Below are 19376 nucleotides of genomic sequence, written 5' to 3'. Positions count from 1 at the left end.
TTGAGGTACTCTATGCAATATTCAGATATATTTTAAAGTACCACCCCGTGACAGCTTTTGAACATTACCTTTATTTTTGAGACTGTGATTAATGCTACTTTAAAATGAAAAGTCTGCTTTTATTTACAAATATATACTTATATTTTATGAGTAATTTAAACCCCATTTATCCAGGTTATTCCTTGCCTGCAGATTACGAGAATGGATGAATGTATTAAATCATTTAAACATATAAGGATGTTGCATAAAGAGATTTTGTGACCTTCCAGTAAGTAAAAATAAATTTTAGCTAATGTAAGTACACTGTAAAAAATACTTTGCTGCCTTAAACATTTTTGTTGAATCAACTTGGATTTACAAGTCATTTTAACTTACTGTTATTTATCTTGACTAGAGATGAATTGTTATAACTACAGGTGAGTTGTTATAACTTATAAAATATAGTTGAGAAAAGTCAACTTAATTTTATAAGTTGTGACAACTCATTTCTGTTGACATGACTTGTAAATCGGAGTTGATTTAACAAAAAATTAAGGCAGCAAAGTATTTTTTAGGTTATTATGATTATATGGTTAGTTGCATTTTAGTTAATTGCATTTTAATATTTGCAATACTTCTCTACCTGCTGCCCTTGACCATTTTACAAAAGACCTGTGATCTGGGTTTTTTTTGTAACCACCTGTTTTACACCTTAACAAGACCGTATTCGGTGATTTAAATTAACCTTTTGATTTAGTCTTTTTTTAAGGTCTGTTTTACTGCCACTTTGAGGACTTTTGTTCCTTATAAAAATACTACATTTTGACCGCCACGCAGAAAGTTCAGATGATGATTAAGAACTGCATGGCTAGCACTGTATGAAAATTTCGAAAGATCACTTCTCCTGCAAACTGGCTTCATCAAAAGGACAGAAAGAGAACTTTACTGTAGCTAAATTTACCACACACTTCATTAGTCAAACTGCTTTCCTTAAAGCTTTCCAAACAACTGTCTCAGTTTTAGCTATGACCAACACTGAGCCAGCTACAATTGAAAGATCATGTGTATTTTTTTTTAAATCAATAATGCAATAAATCTTTTTATCTGTTAATAGCCAACGCTGGTTTGTTTGTACAACATCAACACTTAACTGGAAGGGGACACCCGTGCTTGGGAGAGGAGTAGCCTAAATTACCCACCATGTGAGATATAAATAAAATTTGCATTAGAGAATATCTGGTACCAAAGAGACCAATAATGGTCTTGATCTTAACTGCCATCTGCAATGAGAATTGCTTGAGAGGCGATGCTTCGCAGGCCTCTGGAGGAAAATCTGTTGGCAGTATGCGCATAACAAGCTTCCTCGAAAGCCACAAAGCTCTCTGAAAGAAGCCACGTTTTTTGCCTCTTCATGTATCGTCTACCAAGCTGTCAGATGCATTTTACATAATGACTTCTTTGCGCTATAGGATAGTGGCCAAAGTCAACTTATATCCAGGCCACTGGGTTTTTTCCCACTTAGCATATGCCTTTTAACTACATCAGTACTAATTCATGTTATGTGCTAATAAGGATTGCAATTTGCTGTAAAAAGAGCATAAGCAGACCAAAAGACTATCTTGTTAGTGTATGTTTGACTAAGGTTGGGAACCATACTGGAATCATTGAATGCTATTTATGCCATTCGGTTCCCTTAATGGTTTCTGAACATCTGCGTTCCTCCAGTGAAAAAGAGGTGATGGTTTATTGTGTCGTGTGTACTTGATGCTTGTGAGACTAAAACAAAACAAAACATAAACATGCACAGTCTTTTCTTTACAAAAACAGAGCAAAATTGATGTCTCACATTGACAGTGATGATTTAAATCCAATTAAATGCTTTCTAGAAACAAAATATCTCTCTCTAATAGCAACCGACTCGCAAGCATCAATTCAAGGCTTGTGGCTGTGACATGCATAAAGCCCAAACGTCCAGTTTAAATAGGAAATACATCAACACCAAAATGAAAATTGCACTCCTCGAGTGATTTCATGGAGTTTTTATATCTTCTTCAAGCGCTAAAAGAATCATAAACAGAATCATTAAGAAATCCTTAGATTCGATTGGATTCCTGTCCCTATGCACAGCACATTTGTAAAGAAACCATAAAATATGTCTGAGCAGCTGTTGTTTGTTATTCTAAAATAAAGGATTATCGTGAAGGCCACACAAGGGGTGGAAAAACCTGAGGTCATATCTTTTTTGTGCCCTAAAAAACAGTGCTATGATGGTAAATGGTGGCGACATTGGTGTCCGTCGCATGCGAGGTGTACAATGGCGGCGCTCAGCCTCGGGCACGACTGGTCTTGAAAGGTGGGCAGACAGAGTTTGAGATCTTTAGGACACTAATTGGGTGAGCCAGCTGAGGCTGCGACAAATGCACCACCACCCACGGCAATGACGCGTCACATGGCATCACCACGGGTGAGTGACACATTACCTTGACAAGATCCAAAACCCCCTAGATTGCAAAACTTTGAACATATCAGGCTGCTGGGTGCAGATACACGAACCTCCCTTTTCCCATATTCCTCTTTTTGTATTTTTATCTCTCCATCTCGCTTCTTTTGACTAAATGTCTGTCTCACGGCCGAGAGCGGCGGCTGGGAAAAATAGTCTCTGGATTGGCTTGGACTTGCTTGTCACTGTTAGGGTTGTATCAGGGATCAAAGTGTTGTGTTGTTAAATAGACTTTCATTTTATGTTTGATGTCTATCAAACATCACTGGCCCTCAGGTTTATTTAGATAATGAAACCATTAAACCAATAAGGGGAGAATTGTTTGTACTTAAAGATACTATTTCTTTCTTACCTTTTTATAGGCTTTTTCAACTTAATGAAATTGTTTTTTAAAGGTTGTTTATGGAATTAACCTACAGCCAAAAGAGGACCCTTTGAGTTGCTTGTTAAATTAGTTTTCTTAGCAAATTAATCCTACGACCATTATATGAATTTGATGGTGAAGTTGTATCACAGTTTGATATCTACCTTTCTCTCTCTGGCTTGCTGTCTGGTGAACCCTAACCTTATGCGGCCACCTTTTCAATGGAAATTGTCAGATTTTATTTTTCATCAGCCATTACGGTGTCCATATGCCAAATGATAACAGAGGTTTTTACTGCAGACAGCTGTACAATGTAAGCGATGTCTGCCAACCACTGTGGCATGGATCTGGCAGGTGGCTATGGTCACTCTAAATTACAAATTTATATGGCATCCTGAAGCATTAACATACCACATAAAGACCTCTAGCCATGCTTTTTGATACATTCAAACGATTTTCTGGGGCAATTCATACTAGTTATGCATATTTCATAAGGTGTGTCATTTGAATTGCATTTATAACTAATAATCTTTTACTAATCCATGGGCATGAGTGCATATGCATTCCCAAGGTTTGATGACAACCCAAAGGAACATTTTATTGCTGATTTTTTTTACAGGTTTATAATTACTTCAGAGTAAATGATGACAGAACTTTTGGGTGAACTACCCCTTTAAGTAAAAGTTTTCAGTTCTTTGGCTTTAAAGGTGCCGTAGAATGTAAAACTGTATAGGCATCAGAGGCAGTGTTAATTTCGGTGACGAAAAATATTCATCAACGAACCTTTTTTCACGGACGAAAACTAAATAAAAACTAAATAAAAGTCAGATATGATGACGAAGACTGTAACGAAATATAACTGACACTTTAGTCAACGAATAAAAATAAGACGAAAATGTTAGGGAGAGACGAATGGAGAAGAGATCCAATCAGAGCTACTCATTTTGTGGGACAAGTTGTGAAGAAATCCAATCAGAGCGAATCTTTGAGGGTAGGTTGATGTATGCAGAAGCAGGCGGCAGAGGCATTTTAAAAAGCAGCGGCAAAGTTCGTTTTCACAACAGGTTGTTTACATTATATTTAGTTGTACAGTCTTAGTTACCCAGCTTTGGCTGATGCCAGTTGACTTCGCTCGTTAGCGACACGCGAAGACATGTCTCATTAACAACAAAAATGTCAGAGCTAACTTCTAATCTGGTCACACTTCAAATATTACAACAAGACTGGCTGTAAAGACGACTCATCCAGAAATACATGCGAAGGTAAGCAAACACGCTAAGGTTATTTATAAGATAAACCACCGTGTTTTCGCTAAACTTGGAATAACATAGAAACGAAAGGAATACACAATACAATACAACTGTATTGATTGTATTAGATTGTCTGAATTAATACTGAGTATAAATATTCAGTGTCCTCAAATTGAATGAAATGTGTAACGTTACTATTAGATGTTGTGCTGTTACATGACTGGACAAAGTGCGTGCATGTGTGTCTGTGTGTCTGCGCACGCGTGTATTTGTGTGTGTCTGTGTGTGCATGTCATTAAAAGAGAATGCATATCTTTTTCTGGGACCATGTATATTTTTTAGGTAGAGCGGGCCTTATGCTTATTTTATGTGAGATTATCTTTTGTGAGAAAGCCACGGCCAGTGTTTTAGACATTAAGAATAAAATAAAATACGTGTTTTCTATAACAACCATTAAATCTGTGTCTGTATTGCATATTCAAACCTTACCATTCCATAACAGACTGAGGATACTTCCAATGACTAAAAAACTTAAGACTAGACTAAGACTAAAACTCTTATGATTTAGTCGACTAAAACTAGACTAAGACTAAAAGAGTTCAGATGACTAAAATAAGACTAAAACTAAATGGTGTGTTATTCAAAAGACTAAGACTAAATTAGAATTTGCTGCCAAAATTAACACTGATCAGAGCATGTGAGCGGGGCATAACGTAGCGAGGAGCAGGGAGGAGCGGAGTGGAGCATGCGAAATATAGTCGTGTACAGAGCGGGTTTTTTATCCAAAGGCTGGATCGATTGCTCCGTCTCGCTCCGGTTGCGCTGTGATACCGCTCACACTACGAGTCTAGGGCATGCACAAATCTTAAATTTGCAGAGGAATTTTTTATTTGAGCGAGTGTGGAGTGATTTTACTGGAGCGGGATGAAATTATAGATGAAAAGGGAGTGGAATTGAGTGAAGCGGTCTTGTGCAACTTTGAGCGGTGAAGCGGGATTAGCGAACACCCATGTGAACGAGGAGCGAAAATTCTCACCATACTATAGATCAGTGTTTCCCAATCCTGGTCCTCGGGCACCCCCTCCCAGAAAGTTTTAGATGTCTCCTTATTTAAAACACCTGAATCGACTCATCAGCCTCCTTCTAAAATGGTAAACATGTGTCTCTAACAAGCTGATGAGTTAAATCAGGTGTGTTAAATAAGGAGACATCTAAAACTTTCTGGGAGGGGGTGCCCGAGGACCAGGGTTGGGAAACACTGCTATAGATGAATAATAAAGGGCGGAACCCACCAAAGCTTTTTTACACGGCTGAAAATGGCTGCAGGACGCCGAATGCCAGCTGTTTTTGGTGTGATTGGACGGCCGTGTGAGAACTGACATTGACGAGCGGAACTTTTCACCCAAAGTTGAATCTGTTTAAAATCCTGCCATTCAGCGCTGAGTGCGAAAAAATGCAGAGCACTGGCTTTCAACGCGGAGAAAAAACGCTAGCTGCTGGCTTTTTTGAAAAACGCCACTCTTTCATTGGAAACAATTGAAAACGTGTGCCGGCCGCGGGCCTAAAAGCTTTGGTGTGTGGAGTTGTGTACATGGTAATGACATATCTTGAGCCTCAAACACGATTAGTTCCTCCTTCTAATGTAAACCTCGTGCATGAAAAAAGCTGGAAAACAGGCCAAACTCAGGATGAAACCAACTGTGACGTTACAGCCGAGATACGCCCCAACATTAAATTAATTACAATGTTATTACAATGCGAAAAACAAAGTTGTGACTGCTGAGTTAGCGGTGAGCGCTATATGCTAGTTAATGCTATATGCTAGCGTTTAGGCTAAAGTTGTACTATTGATGTTACGGTTACCTTTTGCAGGTTTATACTGAAAAAAACACAAATTTGACACTCAGAAATGTTCATTAACAATCTCCAAACAATTGATTATTCCTCAAATTCTGTATCTTCGTCTGATACAGGCTCAAAGATAAGGTCTGTTTACACACACACACACACACACGCACACACACACACACACACACACACAGAGCTACTGAAGGAGCTGCTTTCTGAAACAGCCAATCAGAGCAGAGCTCAACATTATTATTCATGACCCTTTCAAATAAGGTAATAATAGACCATTTTATTCTAAAGGCAAATCCATCTCTGGATCATTTTGCACTTAATAAAATCTCATACTTTCTGTGCAGATATCAGAGAACAATTTTACAGATTATTTCAATGCATTCTTTGGCACCTTTAATCTCGTCAATTGAGAAACTTAAGAGATGTGGTAAGCTTTAAACGAGACATTTAAAAACCTGGAAGTGGCTGCTGTCCAGAGAGACTGTAGAGACACATTAGTTACACACACACCAAGTGTGACGGCACTCGAGTGAGCGAGTGATTTATACAGACCTCCGCTGTGACAGATTCCCCTGGAAATCTGCTCAACTTCAGTTTCTGTCATGTTTCCAAATCAAAGGTTATTTGTCTCAGTCAGCGGGCAAAGCGAGGAGTGTAAGTGTGGGTGAAAACATATGTTACTCACTGGTGTTAGATTAAATATTAAACAGTGAAAAAAATTGTCAAATATTCTGTGACCAATGACTGTCTGAGTGAATTGTGTTGTTTCTGTAGCTCACTTTGTTAAGCTTTAGCAGCGCAAAGGTCATGGGTTTAATTCCCACACTCAAAAAAATGACTGTTGGGTTATTTTCAACCCTGCGATGAGTCAGAAAGGGACGAACCCAGCCCGTTAGATTGTAATTTAACTCATGCTGGGTTGTTTTAACTCATTGTTGGGTAAAATATAACAGTTTGTGGGTTAATTTCACCCAAAGACTTTGACCCAACACTGAGTTGAAAATAGCCCAGCTTTTTTAGTATTCAGGGAACACACATACACTTTAACAAAGTTTAAAGTATTTTACTTCCAGCTTTTGGTCGAAAAAGTACGAGCCCAGGCCATTGGGTTGTAATTTAACCTATGCTGGGTTGTTTGGTCAAATATAAACATTTTTAGTGCTAATTTAACATTGAAAATAACCCAGCATTTTTTGTACTTATAAATTATATAACTTGAATGTATTGTACGTAATTTTGGATAAAACCATCTACTAAATAAAAAAATGTAAATACAATCTTCATAGTTTAATCATAGTTTAGCATGTTTCCAAAATTACAAAGCTTTAAAAATAAATTCACTCAAAATCTTTGTAAAGTCCATAAAAAATTATACAATTTTTACATTAAAGGGATAGTTTGGCCAAAAACGATATTAAACCCATTATTTACTCACCCCCAAGCTGTCCAAGTTGCATATGTCCATCGTTTTTCAGACAAACACATTTTTGGATATTTTAGAAAATATTTTAGATCTTTCTGTTGATTAAATGTAATGTTACGGGGCCAGCAATAGTCCACGACCTTCAAGTCCAAAAAAAGTGCGTCCATCCTTCACAAATTAAATCCAAACGGCTCCAGGATGATAAACAAAGGTCTTCTGAGGGTAATCCGTGCGGTGTTGTTGTAGAAATATCCATATTTAAAATGTTATTAACGTTATTAACTACCTTCCGGTAGCGCCGCCATCTTAGACTCAGGAGAGAGTATTAGCGTAGTGTAAGCACTTTTCTTAGTGACGTATGACAAATTCGGAGGGCGGGGGACAGAGCAGCAACAGAGAAACCGCTGTATGCTGCGTAAGCGCTCATCCTGAATGCGGATGACTCTAAGATGGCGGCGCTACCGGAAGGTAGTTAATAACGTTAATAACATTTTAAATATGGATATTTCTACAACAACACCGCACGGATTACCCTCAGAAGACCTTTGTTTATCATCCTGGAGCCGTTTGGATTTAATTTGTGAAGGATGGACGCACTTTTTTTGGACTTGAAGGTCGTGGATTGCTGGACCCCGTAACATTACATTTAATCAACAGAAAGATCTAAAATATTTTCTAAAATATCCGAAAATGTGTTTGTCTGAAAAACGATGGACATATGCAACTCGGACAGCTTGGGGGTGAGTAAATCATGGGTTTAATATCGTTTTTGGCCGAACTATCCCTTTAAAGGGACAATAAGTAGGATTTACCCCCATCTAGTGGTAACATTATATTTTGCATTAGAACGAATAGTGCTCTCTAGCGCCTCGCTTTTCCAAATGCGTGTTGCAACTACGGTTATGTAATCGCTGATCTCCTTGTCCGTGTTCTGAATGAGAATGCATTGTGAAAACACGTTGGTAGGCTAGTGCTTTTTTCCCTCTCTGCTATTATAGTTTATCAATACGGCGGAACCATAGATATGTATTCATCATCACATGGAAGCCTCATTGGATTTACCCGTTCAATGTAAGTAAAGAGGAGAAATTCTAAGCTTACAAAGAAAAGTCAGATCACTGGCAGAGGTCATTTGACACCAACAAGGACATATTTATGAATAAAGACATTGATTTTGATTAATAAAACACTTAAAACCCTACTTACTGTCCCTTTAAGTTTTTAAATAAAGTTCTAAGATATAGATTTGAATCCCATTTTTGAATACCATATAATAATAGAAAATTCTTAATGCTCTTTTAAATCTTAATTTTCCTTTAATTGAATTTTTATAATTTATTTTTGTTATATAATTTATATTTTGGGCAGTCTCATGTCAGAAATAAAGTTACAAAAGCTGTCACTGGGATGGTAAAAGGGCTAAAAAGGAACCAATATGTACCTTTAAGGGAACTAATATGCACTCTACACAGGTACAAAGGTTTAGGTTAGTAATGTACAAAGGTCAGTCCTTCCAAAAAAAGTTTTTTTGTGATTGTTGTGGGCAAAAATCCTTGATCTTGCGGCACGGTTTTTTTAAAAATGCGATGTAATATGCGAAACTTGCAAAAATTGCGGAAACTTGCAAAAACTGTTCCTTTTCAATGATGTTGATGTCACATAATCACATCACTTCATAACGTTCCTATGGCAACAGGGGACATGGCTGCAATTGTGTGAGGTACATGCAACATTTTTAAACTTTTTGCTAAGATATATTTGATTTTTGCTACGAAAATGCAGGGATTATGAAATCGTGCAAGCCTCGCATATTTTGTACACGAAAATCTGCAATTTATGCTGCGAAAGTGCGGTGTATTTGATCAAATGCGTCCCCCACGTAAATATGCGAACTTTGGCTGATTATGCGTTGAATCATGCGACCGAATGTTTGTAAAGATTTAGGCACTGTTAACACACCATCTGCACCAGATAGTATAAGTAAATATATTTGCCAATATATATTATCCAAAATGTAACATAGCATTATTTAAATCATTAAACTGTGGTTACAGATACACCCACAAAAGTTTAAAAAGCAACCTAATAGGTATAGTTCACCTAAAAATGAAAATTCTGTCATTTACTCACCCTAAAGTTGTTTTATACTTGTATAAATTTCTTTGTTCTGCTGGACACAAAGATATTTTGAAAAATGTTAATAACCAAACAGATCTGGGGCACCATTCACTTCCATAGTATTATTTTTCCTACTATAAGTCAATGGTGCCCCAGATCTGCTTGGTTACTACAGATATGGAACGTGAGTAAATGAATTTCATTTTCATCTCTTTAAACACTTTACACCAAAAATGATTTATCTAAAGTAAACCATATTGAGGTGCATAAATGTGGATTTAAATAAATCAAGGTCTCGGCTGTGCGGTGAGCATTCTGTAACTAGGCAACTGTTGCAATACGTCTGTGAATTATAATAGGCCAAATTACTGATCAGACTACCAGAGCGCTGTAGGGTACCCATGCTGTTCACAGCGAGGGTTAATGTGATCCCACTAAGGGTACAAGTAGAGCCTGCCTACAGGAGGAGCACAGCTCTGTTAAAAACCCACGCAGGAGTGTTTCGACCTGTGACTAATAAGCAGTACGGTTTAGGAGACCTCTGTAACACCACCATAATCAACTTCTCATTCCCCTGCTGCTAATCTTACCCGGCCCTGTTATTCAGGTGTAATGAGATGATCAGTTTCAAACAACTTTTGTTGTTTTTGGGCAATATACCGTTTGCCACGTATATATAAATGTACAAATAGGATAAATCATAATGCTAAATATGACTGTAGTCATAATTTTTCTGTTGTTTATTCGGTAGAGCATTGCATAAGCAATGCAAAGGTCAGGGGTTCGATCCCATGAATAAATGCACTATGGATAAAATGCTAAAATGCATACGTTAGCTTTAAGAATGGAAGTCGCACTTTAAAGTTAAAGAAGCACCATCTGTTTGTTTTGAAGGCACAACATGGCTGCCAATTGATTTTGAGTCAATGCATCGATTTACAAAAGTATAATTTTACAAACGATTTAACACAGAAATTCATTCTGCAAGTTTTCCGTGAAATGATTTGATCGCAATTTTTTCTTCCAGTTATCACAATTTTTCGATGAAACCATACGTTTGAACACACTCTAATTGAGATTATTAAGAAAAGCCTCTCTAGACTCTAGACTAAAAACTTAATTTCGCATCTAGTGACACAAGCTGCTTTTTTTCTTTGTAGGACACAGACAAACCCCAGACCGGAAAAGCATTAAAGGAAATATGTTGCTTGGTGAGCATGATCAGTCAATAAGCCTCAAGAGAAGCTTTTTTTGATGTGGAGCCGAGGAAGAAGAGGTCTGGCAGAGAGATGACTCAACGTCAACAGAAAGACTCATGACTGTCAGGACAGGTAGTGCTTTTTTATTAAACTCCACTTGTTAGATGTGCTGTACAAGTGCGATGTATGATGTCACATTTATGGACACACTGTTAAATTACGTTAGCTTCATTTTGGGAAATGGTATCCCAGAATGACTCACAAACAGGGACAGAATGAATAATCGTCAGTCAGTTGTTACACTGACGTAACATCTTTGAACAACTTATAGGCCAACGATTCCAATTTACCGTTCTAATAGACATTTTGCAAGTAGACCTCACAGTTACGTCACTGCCAGCTGCGCGCGCAATGTGGTGGCAGAAAAACGGTGGAAATGAATTACACTCACCTAAAGGATTATTAGGAACACCATACTAATACTGTGTTTGACCCCCTTTCACCTTCAAACCTGCCTTAATTCTAAGTGGCATTGATTCAACAAGGTGCTGAAAGCATTCTTTAGAAATGTTGGCCCATATTGATAGGATAGCATCTTGCAGTTGATGGAGGTTTGTGGGGTTCCAGGGCACAAAGCTCAAAGATGCTCAATTGGGTTGAGATCTGGTGACTGTGGGGGGCATTTTAGTACAGTGAACTCATTGTCATGTTCAAGAAATCAATTTGAAATGATTTGAGCTTTGTGACATGGTGCATTAACCTGCTGGAAGTAGCCATCAAAGGATGGGTACATGGTGGTCATAAAGGAATGGACATGGTCAGAAACAATGCTCAGGTAGGCTGTGGCATTTAAACAATTTCACTAAGGGGCTTAAAGTGTGCCAAGAAAACATCCCCCACACCATTACACCACCACCACCAGCCTGCACAGTGGTAACAAGGTATGATGGATCCATGTTCTTATTCTGTATACGCCAAATTCTGACTCTACCATCTGAATGTTTCAACAGAAATTGAGACTTATCAGACCAGGCAACATTTTTCCAGTGTTGAACTGTCCAATTTTGGTGAGCTCGAGCAAATTGTAGACTCTTTTTTCCTATTTGTATTGGAGATGAGTGGTACCCGGTGGGGTCTTCTGCTGTTGTAGCCCATCCGCCTCAAGGTTGTGTGTGTTGTGGCTTCACAAATGCTTTGCTGCATACCTCGGTTGAAACGAGTGGTTATTTCAGTCAAAGTTGCTCTTCTATCAGCTTGAATCAGTCGGCCCATTCTCCTCTGACCTTTAGCATCAACAAGGCATTTTCGCCCACAGGACTGCCGCATACTGGATGTTTTTCCCTTTTCACACCATTCTTTGTAAACCCTAGAAATCACGCAAAAGGTCTATTGCTTTCTGCTAAGCCCCGCCCCCTTGGTTCGAGCTCCCACCTGAGCGTTTTTTTCCTGTGGTCGGTGTAGTTGTCAATTGTTTCAATTGGAAGCACTCCGCTTTTAAAAACACCAGCAACTTATGCTCAAAGCTGAGCTCGTCACTTCACTTATTTGTCTAATCACAGTGGAGGAGGGGCGGGACAAATACCACACCAACCAACCGGTGCATCATACAACGACTGATAAACAAAACTCAAGCGGATACTCACAATCGTCATTCACCTGGTCGTGTTTAAATGCTTTGGTGGACACAGGGCCTTAGAAATGAGATTTTACATTTAGATTCCATGCATTTTATCTAAAGCAACTTACCGTGCATTCAACTGATACACTTCTTTAATCAGTATGTGTGTTCCCTGGGATCAAACTTGTGATCTTTGCGCAATGCAGTACCAGTTTAAGACAAGAATGAACTGTGAAATGTACCTATAAAGTGGTAATGAGTATCTGGGTTGAAATGAAGTGTGATGTTGCAAAGCATTTTTAAAAATAAACGTTTCAATTACACAGTAATGTGATTGAAAACTGCAAATCATTATGGAGGCAAAACACTTACAGTCCATTGGCACGGATGAAGCCTCATTAGACTGCGATTACTACAGATAACATTAGTGCAATTGAACAGAGCTGGTCTGAAAGTTTCTACACCACATTTACAGTGGTACTGTTAACTGTCCAGTTATAACAGGTGCTGCATGAACCAATATTAGTGTTTTTAAGCGGGCTTAAAGGGGTCAATGACCACCGGCAGAACCCGCTTAATCTCCGCTTGATCTCCATATCCGTTTCATTCTATATATATATCTCCCTAGGGTTTTTCCCTCCTAGGACTTTTTTTTACTTCCCCGGCTAAAAAATCTGGGGGGGGGGTGTTCTCCTAGGGGGGTTTTCAACCCGGGGAGTCAGCCTTCTTGGGCTTAACTTCTATACGTTACATTAGTAATACATTCGCTTTAATGTTGATTTATAGCCGCAGCAAATTTAGCTGCTTGTGCTATTGTGTATTATGTTGTGCTATCTGTCGATTTGCTGTGCTTTTCACTGCTTTTATTAATGTAAAGCTGCTTTGATACAATTACCAAATTGTGAAAAGCGCTATATAAATAAAATTGAATTGAATTGAATTGAACTGTCTTACTTTATTGTTTTGTACTGTTCTCTGTGGCCACAACTAAGGGTTTTTACCGAAAAATGTTATAATAAATAAGTATAATGCTACGTACACACCAAAGCAGGGCATCGCGTTACTCACTCTAGATTACTCGCGGGATTTAACTTTGTGGCATGCAAATTTTTCGCTCGAGTTGAATAGCGCATGTTTTCGCGGCAAACGCTCCGGCCATATCACGTCATTCCCATCACCCCACTGAGGACGCGGCTGATCGCGTCTTTGCATTGACTTTGTACTCGCAAATCGTTGAACTCGCATCTGGTGTGAACCCACAGTAAGGCTTTTTACTTTCCAGTTTTGTGGGTGTGCCACATGAAAGACTTGGGTATGGGAGATTCAACGCCCCCATCTGTGTATGTGTGGAATTGCATGTTGTAATTTTTTTATGTGTTGGCAAAGGCAGTCTTTCACACTACTATCACTACTTGTCATAGTTGCACATTTTTTTAAACGAGTTGTATTCTGACCTTCATTTATATTTGAATTCTCAGTTCATGCCCCTTTAAAAAAGGAACATTTTAGGCCTTAAAGGAATAGTCTACTCATTTTCAATATTAAAATATGTTATTACCTTAACTAAGAATTGTTGATACATCCCTCTATCATCTGTGTGCGTGCACGTAAGCGCTGGAGCGCGCTGCGACGCTTCGATAGCATTTAGCTTAGCCCCATTCATTCAATGGTACCATTTAGAGATAAAGTTAGAAGTGACCAAACACATCAACGTTTTTCCTATTTAAGACGAGTAGTTATACGAGCAAGTTTGGTGGTACAAAATAAAACGTAGCGCTTTTCTAAGCGGATTTAAAAGAGGAACTATATTGTATGGCATAATAGCACTTTTGGGAGTACTTCGCCTCGCCTGAAAAGTCCGCTCCCCTTCTCCCTCTCATAATGGGAGAGGGAGGGTGTTACTGCGCCGAGTCGAAGTACTCCCAAAAGTGCTATTACGCCATAAAATGTAGCTCCTCTTTTAAATCCGCTTAGAAAAGCGCTACATTGTATTTTGTACCACCAAACTTGCTCGTATAACTACTCGTCTTAAATAGGAAAAACCTTGATGTGTTTGGTCACTTCTAACTTTATCTCTAAATGGTACCATTGAATGAATGGGGCTAAGCTAAATGCTATCGAAGCGTCGCAGCGTGCTCCAGCGCTTACGTGCACGCACACAGATGATAGAGGGATGTATCAACAATTCTTAGTTAAGGTAATAACATATTTTAATATTGAAAATGAGTAGACTATTCCTTTAACTTCCAGTACCCATAATCTAAAAAGAAAATCTGATTAATGTGCCATTAGACATCAGCGGTTGTTATAAAACAGCACAAATGAATATAAGAGATTGAAAGGACACAAATGGATAGGCAGAGCTTGTGGCACAAATCACTAAAGATCAGTTAGAAGCCATTTGCTTTTTTTAAAAAATTCACAACCTTGTGGTGGCCGACTTCTTTGTTGGCACATCCACACTCTAATTTTCATTCATGTTGTCAGGTCACACAGAGTATCAAAGAGCCACGAAAGTTACCACTTAAAGGAGCAATTCACTGAAAAATTACAGACCAATTTTAAATCGTTTTTCTACCTCCTGGGTCAGAAAATTATCAGCGGGGAAATAGAAATAACATTCAGGAAAACAGTTTGGCACAAAGTTGAAATAGTGGGTGCGAGGACAAACATTTCAAACCAAAGGCTGCACTGTTTTAAGGCTTCTGACAGAGTTAACTATGAAGTATTTCCTATAGTCGTGCACATTCACAATAAACTGTCAGTGAATGCCGTTGAAATATCTTGCATAAAAAATGCAAACTACCTGATAGATATCACTGCGATATACTGAACTCACACTTGCCTCTTTGTCAGAATTTTGTAAACAGCAATAAAAACCTCATGGTGCGGCTCACACACCTATCGAAAACCTGGCTGTCAAACATTTTGTACATTTTATGTTTGCATGAATGTCATGAAATGTTTTTGGATGGCAGGGTTTTGCATGGGATAAATCTTTCAAACTGAGAAACAAGAATCAGCAATAATCTTTTTATTGAAACCGAAAGTTGTGGCATATTCAAAAGCTGTTTATTTTTATATGTAGCCAATACTCTTTAGCAGAGGCGGACAGAGTACACAGCTTCATTACATGAGTAAGAGTACAGTTACCCCTTGCTAAATTTTACTCAAGTACAAGCAGAGGCGATTCTAGGGTTAGAGCTTTAGGGGTGCTGAGCACCCAATGAGCTCCGCTGCCACCACCCGCTCTTTTTTCCTACAGAAACCAATAATATGTATATTGTAAAATAGCTTTCATTTTAACACTGGTTAAACTAACTCCAAAATAAAGATTTTTTGGAGACCTTTCAGGCATGAAAATGGGTCAGGGGTGAAAAAGATGAGGAGAATATTACCCCTAGGGTCCGGGAGCATGCTCCCCCTTAGAATTTTTTTTAAATTACATATTTTAAAGCATCAATCTGGTGAGTTTTCAGATGCATTTTTTGCCAACCTTTTTATTTCTAATTAATGGTGAGCTAGCACATTTTTGCCATTAATGCCATATTAAAGTCTCAGGACAAAAGGTGGGCTACACCAGCAGTGTGGGTATGGCTTTATGTGAATATACAGTGTATCGTTTGCCTTTGTCAAAATGACAAATCTCCTAATTTATAACTTTTATGCCTACAACATATGGTAGGTTTATTAATAGTTTGTTAATTTGCAGCTTTTCTTTTAACAGTCCTTTAATTGAACCATTACCTGTACTATATGTCTAAAACAAAACAATTGTGACTCCTGCACTAAGGGTTAAAGACGTTATCACCTTCATGTTAGTCTACATGTGACAAACTAAAAAAATATTTATTGTCTAGTTTGATAGTCAGACAGTTAGTGATTTCACACATAACTTACCAGTACTGGTGGCATACAGTGATATGTAGTTTGTTTTCACTCTGTTCCAAACGTCATGTTTTCATGACGACTGACCAAAAAAGACGCCCGTGATGTCATGTTTACATGACTCCCGATTGTTAAAATAAGTCTCAAATTAACGATAAATCATACAATAAACTTTAACAACGGAGACACACGTATGCAACTACCCACTGAGATGCACTGCATGCGTCTTGCTATGGCGCTCGCTTTGAGTCAATTGGAGACGAGACTGACAAGCACGACAGATAACACACGTGTATACGTGCGTGTACGTCTCCATTTGTTTTATATGGAGACGTACACGCAAATATCACGTCGCGTAAACACGTCAATAACGTGTAGCTGGTGATCTATACAGACGTCACGTTGGCTTCACGTTAGAAATCACCGTGTGGATTACGTCTGTATGTAGAAACGTCTAAAGGACATGCGTCTGCCATACGTCTGAAGAACGTGCGTCTGTCTGGCGCGTGAACCGGTCTATTTTTCATTATTGTCTTATACATTTACTGAGCACTTGCTATTAAATCAATGATGAATATCAGACAGGGGCACTTCAGGGGCCAATCAGATTTCATTGGCCAATTGTCATTAGAGATAATCATGTTTATTTTGGCAAAGTTTACGTAGGACTACATTTGATTATATCTAATGCTGAATTTCTGTACCATACATCATGTATCCCAATGCTAGACGTAACTTTGTTATTTAAGTGTACTGTCATGTATTGTCATACGATCTGCTGAGGGGAAAATAAAACAGCAGTATGTTAAAAAATTAAGATAAAGTGTTTTATTATTGTATTAAACTGTTGTATTAAAAGTGTTCTATTTGTTATTGCTTCAACTAGGCTACTACTGAGGATGTAATGTCATTACATTTAAAACTATTTAAGATAAATGTACTATTTAATAGAGCTATAAACATCAAAGTATTTATAAGTCTAGCAGTTTATTAAATCTTAGCCTGACTACAATTTTTTGCAACTACAATGTTGAGAGCATACAAAAATCTCACCCAAAGTCAGACAAAACAATTTACAGCTCGGATAAATACACAGAGGAGCAGTAATAGAGAAGCAACTGATGCATTTTGTTTATGGAAAAACAAACACTTGAAACTAAATTAAAACAAGAAATTACCACTAATTAATCTAACCAGTAGATGGCTGCAGAGGACCACTTGCATTATCACTTCCACTCCCTAAATCGACTAGAGTAGAGAAAATACTGACCCATAGAACATGCTTTCCTTTATCCCCCCAAAAATTATTTTCTTTAAAACACCTTTGATAATCAATAAAAATTGATTTTGTTTGTTTAAATGTACGGTTGTTGATTGCAAACTGTACAGAAACTGTCGTCCACATTACATGGAACAGTTTCACATGACTGTATTTTTGTTTTGAGCAAAAAGGGGGGAACAATGTTTCACATGTTGTAACAATTTAGCAGATCTACATCAGATCTAAATTTCTCTACTTCTTAGTCTTGGTTAAATAGTCAGAATAAACTGACAATGTTATGTTGAAAGACGTAGTTATAACGCTCACCTTAAAAAATGTTTGCACTACTAGATGTTGTGTATTCAAAGGAAAATATTTCAGTCAATTTCATTGGCAGAGTTTTACGTTTATGACTGAGGGGCACCTACAGGCAAACAAAGGTACTGTAATACTTTGAGATTTGCAAGAGTGCGGTTTCATGATTTTCACGTAATTTAATTCATTTCAACCATCTTATTCTTAAGTGACTTAATCTAAATTAGACAAATAAAATATGAATTCTTATATTTCTATTTCATTAGCTCATACAAAATCCCCTTTGGCTCTGGTCTCCATTCATGTGTTTGTTTGTCCCAGTTTTGGCAAATAAGTCTTGATGTACTGATGAAGCCAGTCATTTTAAATCCAAAATATGCAAATTCAAGCACCTCTAAAAATACTGCACTGCACCTTTTTCACAGTACAATGATGGCACGTTTGTTGAATGGTTGTGCTGTTGTTGATTTGCCATTGAATGTAAATACCAAAATTTGTAATCTATGATAGGCTACAGTTTTCTTTGTGTTCACTGTGTGCTTTGCTTTGTTGTCCCCCGGGGGGGGTTTGTCTTGGGCCTCACAATCACTGCATTACAAACGTACACAGCTCATACATGGCAATTAGAAAACAACAGTTACACATACAACCCCCCCCCCCCCCACACACACACACACACATGGTACACACATTACAACAAGGAACAATCCAGTCCAAAGCTCCATACTGGGTAACGTACAAACAACCGGCTATTTATCATTAATCATCTTTATGGCAGTTGGAATAAAAAAGTTTTTGTATGCATTTAATTTGCATTTTGGTACTCTGAAACGTCTAACTGAAGGTATAGGAGGACAAACTCCTTATACAAGATGTGTGTGGGGTTATCTAACATTTTCCGTGCCTCCCTGAGAACTGACTTTTTATAGAGTGCCTGCATGTAGCCCTGGTCTGAATGACCTACAATCTTTAGTGCAGTTTTAACCAGACGCCCCAACCTGGACTTTAACTGAACTTTCAAATTGCCATACTAGGTCTGCATGCCATGTATAACATTCTCTAAGATTATATGGAAAAATAAGAACAAGAGCCCGCTAACGACACCATACAGTCTCAATCTTCTAAAAAAATACATCCTCTGCCGGAGCTTAGAACAAAGACTTTCTATATGAACATGCCATGTAAGTGAGCAGTCCATAAAAACACAAACATATTTATAAGAAGAGACCTGACGTATATGAAGAGACCTGACGTATGGGAGGGCTATGGATACTCACTAAACTTGATTCAGAAACTGCTGTAGGGTCAAAGATCATTTCCTCAGTCTTTTTCACATTCACAACTAGATGGTGAGCTTCACACCAATCTACAAACTGCTTAATTTTGGAGTGATAGGATGCTGTGTCTTGATCCCTATATAATAAGCCCAAGATGGCAGTGTCATCTAATTTAACAATATAATTGTGTGGGTGTTTACTCACGCAGTCATTTGTGTAGATGGTAAAGAGGACTGGGGAACTCACACAACCCCGAGGGGCCCCTGTGCTTATAGGCTTTAGTTGTGAAACTTCTTTATTGACTCTAACATACTACATCCTATT

The 19376-nt window shown here is 38.1% G+C and overlaps 1 protein-coding gene across 1 annotated transcript in view; it reads left to right on the top strand.

The window, feature by feature from the left end:
• LOC129414552 (solute carrier family 2, facilitated glucose transporter member 6) overlaps positions 1 to 19376 on the top strand; it is a 39584-nt gene that overhangs the window by 3857 nt on the left and 16351 nt on the right. The window contains exons 2-3 of the mRNA XM_055168613.2: positions 2240 to 2443; positions 10655 to 10825. The gene's annotated coding sequence lies outside the window, so the exon portion shown is untranslated. The remainder of the gene's footprint in view (positions 1 to 2239; positions 2444 to 10654; positions 10826 to 19376) is intronic.

Source organism: Misgurnus anguillicaudatus, chromosome 5 (genome assembly GCF_027580225.2).
Source record: "Misgurnus anguillicaudatus chromosome 5, ASM2758022v2, whole genome shotgun sequence".
Taxonomy (NCBI): Eukaryota; Metazoa; Chordata; class Actinopteri; order Cypriniformes; family Cobitidae; genus Misgurnus; species Misgurnus anguillicaudatus.
Note: the sequence above shows the minus strand (reverse complement) of the source record. Positions and strands in the feature narration are given on the sequence as shown.